This window comes from Schistocerca piceifrons, chromosome 8 (assembly GCF_021461385.2).
Source record: "Schistocerca piceifrons isolate TAMUIC-IGC-003096 chromosome 8, iqSchPice1.1, whole genome shotgun sequence".
NCBI classification, from domain to species: Eukaryota; Metazoa; Arthropoda; class Insecta; order Orthoptera; family Acrididae; genus Schistocerca; species Schistocerca piceifrons.
In genome coordinates this window covers 476,744,069-476,750,334 of record NC_060145.1, presented here as the reverse complement: position 1 = coordinate 476,750,334, position 6,266 = coordinate 476,744,069, and positions in this window count along the sequence as shown.

The window sequence follows — 6,266 nt, the reverse complement described above, 5'->3', positions numbered from 1 at the left end:
CCAACTGCCATCTCTCCATTACTTCGTAGTGATTTGCGATCTCCAAGCACGTGAACATCAAACTTTGTTGTTCTGCAACAGCCGCATGCTACACCATTAACTCAAACAAAGGACTCAGGTTTCGTGTCGCTGGACTGTGCTCCCCAACATGTGAAGAGTGAAGTGGATAATATTCAGAACTGTGTACCTACAAATCGATCGTATAATGTTCAAAGTGGTCTACATTCACACACATACAGTTACTGTCGTGCCGTGTGCAACGCTGCCATTTGTGCAAAACGCACCTGGCCACTATCAATCGCGACCTGTTCCGGTTTTGCCTCATTTTCAAACTAACGATGGACATTTTCGTGCCCAAAATTCTCCTTTCTCACCCCCCAGACCTGTTGCTCAACTTTTCGACCACGTGGGATCGAGTACATCTTTCGGAGTTTCGCCTTCCAGGGGGTCTTACCACACTGCAGTGATCTTCCGCAAGTTACACTGGTAATTCATAGTCCGACCCCATGGGGCATGTTTTCAACATGTGCAGAGAACTCACCCTTTTGTCACAAGAATTACCAACCCACGCCCCCTGCCTCCCCCCCCCCCCCCCCACACACACACACACTCGCAGGGGGGCCCAGTTCCGATTGCTCAGCCGATCGCCTCTCCTACAGCTCCGCCTGTGTCTGCCGCGCCGGCCTTCCGCGTTATTCCCGAGGTGGGCGTATTCAAATCAGCACCTGTAACTTACGGTCCAGTTTACGGGACCCCTACATGTATCGCACAACTACTCGTTCCCACGGTACCGAACGCACCAGCCGCGTCATGTTTTCGTGACACGTCAAGGGCAATGCAACCTGGCATTGCTATAGATGTTCTTGCCAGTAACACACCCACGCCTACTGTGCCGGCCTGCTGTATGGCCTCTCCTACCACGGACACCGAAGCAACCTTCACCCCTCCCCCAGGTCATCTGCTGAAGCTGCCACATTTATACAAAGACAACCCTGTATTATGGTTTGCGCTTGTTGAGCACCTTTTCGAGTTGCACCTCGTGTCCAACGACAACTCTAAAGTCGTGTCGCGTCATGCACCTCCATGATCACTCGGACTTAATTTGCGATTTACTCCTTTGCCTCCACTTAAAGTACGAGTTCACGAAGAAAACGATCATGGAACGACTCGCCTGCTCCCCACACGAATTAATCACCTGGACGAACGAACTCCATCACAACTCTGGCGCCGCCTTCGGTTACTTGTGAGTGAGCATACCATGCCAGACGTCACTCTGTGGGCGGTGTGGTCTGTCAAATTGCCTACCAACCTACAGATCCACCTGCTACCGCACTCCTTCGAGTCAATCGGCTCTCGTCTATGCATCGCAGACCAACCATATTCATTGCCACGACGACACTAACCAGCTCACCACTAGATCGCATAACTGCTCGTGCTTACCGGCCATGTGCTGAGAGAGGCAAGGCTCGCTCTGCCTCCACGCCTGCTACATTGCCTGGCAGTATTCGCTCGCTGTCTCCACCGTCCAAGCACTACAAGATTGGCCACACATCATACGTGCCGGTATACATGCCGGAACAAATGAACGAGGACAAGCCTCCTCCACTGCCGCAGTCACCACCAGCACTGCATCCGACTCATCCGTACTGCTGGTACCACAAGATTTTCGGTGATAATGCTAAGAAGTGGCGATTACCTTGCCAGCACCCAAACGCCGACTGCAGGACCTAAAAGACTCTGAGTCATGCGGGGAACCTCACAGGTGTCCTCATACATTGCACTCCGTCCACTCATCTGCCCGCTCGAGTAGTCGTTTATTCATGACTGACATTTCTTCACGGCTCGTTTTCCTAGTCGACACTGGTGCTCGCGTGTCTATCGTACCTACATAGACAGCTCCCCCCCGTCTCGTCTTTTCACTGATGAAGTCACTTCTATGAGCTGTCAATGTACCAATGTTACAAACCTCAGGCTCTGTGAAAGTTACCGTGCACATATTTCCTTCTCTGTGTTTTCCATGGTCTTTCTACATTGCCGACATCGATGAACCAATTCGTGGTACGGATTTTTTGTCCCATTGGAAACTCTCTCCAAATGTAGTTCATGGCTCAGTGCTACACCATCCCACTAACACTCAGATACTGTGCTCCAGCAATTATGTTCCATCTTCTGTTTCTCCCACGACATGTGAGTTGGTACGCAAGTGCTCCACCCTTGCGGGCGACATTGTGACCTGCTTCACTAACCTACTGTCAGAACACGACTTGGTGGCACAACTCCACCTGGAAGATGACGAGCTGAAACAACGAATAGCACATACTTACAACGAGCTCATCACAGCTCATACCTCGCTGCTGTAACTGCAGTCCACAGTCCTGCCACCTAATTGTGTTTCTCCAGAAGAGACCAGCTCTGACACTCATCAGGTTAGTCCAAAAACATAAATTGCGTCTGACGATCTGCGTCCAGTAGACTCCTCATCCCCGACGCGCTCGCCACGTTAACTGCCATATGTGTCAGACAGCGCACGTGATACGAGCTCGCCCCCCACGCTGGCAGCCACCCCGCGTGTTGACAAACATTCCCCCTCTCTCGCGCGCCAGCCACGTGACTCGGCGGCCATCGCTGTTCAATGCGCGACGCCAACGCCGCTCTCGCCCGCTCCGGGTACCAAGTGCAAGGTTGACAGCAGACACTCGCCGTGCATTCCGACCCTCTCCATGTTGCATACACAGCCACGCTTTCCAAACAAGCACACGCCACACTCACATACTAGACATGTGACTTTCCTACTTCCTTTTCCCACTCACACCAACAGCTATGCCTTGTCGCACTCTATCTATCCAAAAACTGTCAGGACATTGATCAGTCTCATGTGCAGTTCCCAATTTCTTCCGTCACTGACAGAACGACACACAAGATAGTTACCACTGCCGGCCCTCCAATTAGGCACAAGGTTAGACGCCTCAACCCTATTAAACTGTGCACAGCCGGCAGCAAATTAACGAACTTTTGGAGGCAGGTATCCTGCAACCGTCAGACAGCAACTGGTTTTCACCGTTCCACCTCGTCCTCAAACATGACGGTTCTATCCGAACGTGCAGCGACTACAGTCATTTAAACATTTGTACTGTCATGGACAATTACTCTGTGCGTAACATAAATGATTTGACTCATATGTTATCGGGCGCTACAATCTTCAGTGTTATTGACTGTAAATGTGCCTACCACCAGATTCCTGTAGCGCCAGATGACATCCCTAAAACAGCTGCTATCACGCCACTTGATTTGTTCCGATACAACTTCCTGCCATTCGGCCTACAAATCGCGGCGCAAACGTGGCAGCGTTTCATTGATTCCATCTTACGACAGTCAGAGTTTTGCTTCGCATATCTGGACGACATACTCATTTTCAGCAAGTCAGCTGAGGAACATGAAAATCATTTATCCATGGTCCTCTAGACCTTGAACTCTAACGACGTCGAGGTCAACAAAGAAAAATTCCAGCTGCGTCAGCCTTCCGTCACTTTCTTGGATTACACCGTCTCCACCGACAGAATACAGCGTCCAAAATCTCGCGTGCACGCCATGATTTCACTGCCGCCCCCTGCTACTTACAAAGAACTCCGACGTTTCCTGGACACAATAAATTACTACTGTCGTCATCTGCCTTCTGCCGCCGCCGTGTAGGCCCCACTGACACTCACTGTCATGTAAACAGACTTCAGGACGCAAACCCGTTCGCTGGATGGCACCTATGCTGCATGCATTAAAGACTTCTTTAGCTCATGCCGTGACACTCGCCCACCCCGACCCTTCGGCCGAGTTGTTCATCACTACGGACGCCAGTGACATCGCAGTGGGAGCGGTACTATAGCAACGCAAGGCAGACACAGTTTCCCTTCTTCATTTCTTCTCTAAAAAACTATCAACAGCTCACAAGAAATTATCCACTTTCGATAGAGAACTTGCGGTCTACGAGGCCGTCAAACACTTCCGCCCCGACGAGGAGGGTCGCTCGTTCTTCATCCTCATGGACCACTCGCAGACACCGATTGCAACCCCCTCACCCCCCCCCCCCCCAGACGACTCACCCCTCGGGGTTTCCGTCACTTAGTTCTAGTCTCCCAATTCACAACTGACGTTCGCTACATCAAAGGCATGGACAACATCGCCGCAGATTGTTTTCGCGGACCAATACTATTTCACATGTCATTGACTTATCCAACCTGGCAGCCCTACAAGCATCCAATGAGGAATCTCAAGCTCTCCTCACGGTCCCTCAAACGTCCCTTGTGTTTACTAAAACTAAATTCCCCGACATTGTGGATGAGGTGTGGTGCGACTGTTGTACCAGTACCTTACGCCCGATCCTCCCACCCTCCCCCTACTCTGGCAGGCCTTCGACGCTCTGCATAACCTTGCTCACCACGGCACCTCTGGCACTACACAGCTCGTCTCTGAGCGTTTCATTTGGAAAAACATAAAGCAGGACTGTCAGACCTGGGCATGCAGCTGCGTCCCCTGCCAACTCAACAAAATCGGCCGCCACACCACCCCACCACAGGGCAAGTTCGACATCCCTCCTGGACGATTTCATCTTGTACATATCTATCTTATCGGTCCTCATCTACAGTTGGAGGGCCACAGATACATTCTATCCACAATTGACCGCACATACCACTGGGTAGAGGCAGTCTCCTTACCTGTCATCACTGCCGAGACTTTGGCAAAGGGTTTTATCTTCTCATGGATTGCTATGTTCGGTTGTCCAACCACCAGGGTCAGCAGTTTGAGTCTTCCCTGTTCACCATTTTATGTAACGTCTGTGGCATAAAGAAAATTCACACCACAGCCTACCACCCACAAAGCAACAGGTTAGTGGAATGGTGGCACCACACTCTAAAAATGGTGCTCAGGTGCCACAACTGCCTCCGGTCCAAAGCACTTCCATGGGTACTGCTCGGCCTCTGTTCAACTTTCAAGCCCAACTTACAGGGAACTATCCCAGAATTCGTTTTCAGGGAGAACCCCATCCTACCAGGGGAACTCATTCAGCCTCAAGTACCTGAAGACTACCCCCCTCCCCGGATTTCATAAGTTGGATGTGCACCCACTTCAAACATGCACACCTGCACCCACGTATCAGCCACTCCCTGCCAGACACTTATGTGCCAACTGGTCTCAATACTTGCTCCCATGTAATGCTGAGAGACGATTTGGTCCGACAACCTCTGCAATCACCTTATCTTGGCCCCTTTAAAGTCCTCCAGCAGGGCGATACAACTTTCGACATCATTGTGAAAGACAGTCCGCAAACTGTTTTGTTACACCGACTCAAACCAGCATTTGTGGACCCTGACGTCCCTCTGCCTGATCAGCCTGATTCTCCTAACAACTCTCCCACCAGTCTCCCTCCCGCCGTTGAGTCTGACGATGTTTCTCTTTGGACCACCAAGCCATTTTGTTCAGCCGACGCCTCCCTGTCGCCTTTTGCGGGTTTCTTGAACATTTCACCCCCCACCCCATGTGCGGGTTTTGCTGCTACCTCATCGACTATGTAGACACCCTCTCTGATAATCACCGTGCTCTGCAACGTACCACCACACCGCGTGGACGACATTTCAATCGTCACTCTCGACGACCGTCTTCTCATTCTACTCACAGACACCGTGGCCCCGCCACCCAACGACTAGTTAAACATCAGTGTTGTGCATAGCCTCACCCTCCCTCGTGAGTGCGACCCGACGACAATTCGCGCCTTCGTCTCTCCAGACAGCTCGATTAGCATCCGGGTGTGCCACACCTAGACCACACCATCCGCCATTCAACCCACCTGCTCTCGGGCTGCCCGCTGCATCGTACATCCTCGTTGGCTCAGCGACTTCAAGGTGGAACTGCCTCCCATCGCGGCGATTCCGTACCCCGCCCCAGTCGGGGTGGAGGTCCCGGTCGTGTGTCTACCAGCTCGTACGACCACCAACAGCGTTGATGCCCACATGGTCTTCCCTCGAGACTCAAATGCGCTACTCCGTACTGGGGGCCTGTGTGACGTCGATAGGTCATATCGACTATAGACAACATTAATCTTTGTGACTCAGGTCGCTGTTCCAAGCCGACATGTTAAATTAGTGTGTTCTTATACCTTGTACTGTGTGCTCGTGTATCATAATTGTTGAAATATATGTAGTACAGATATTAGTGGGGACTGTTTATTCCGTATACTGCTATTCGAATCTTGTTCCGATAATATCGTTGTAAAACGG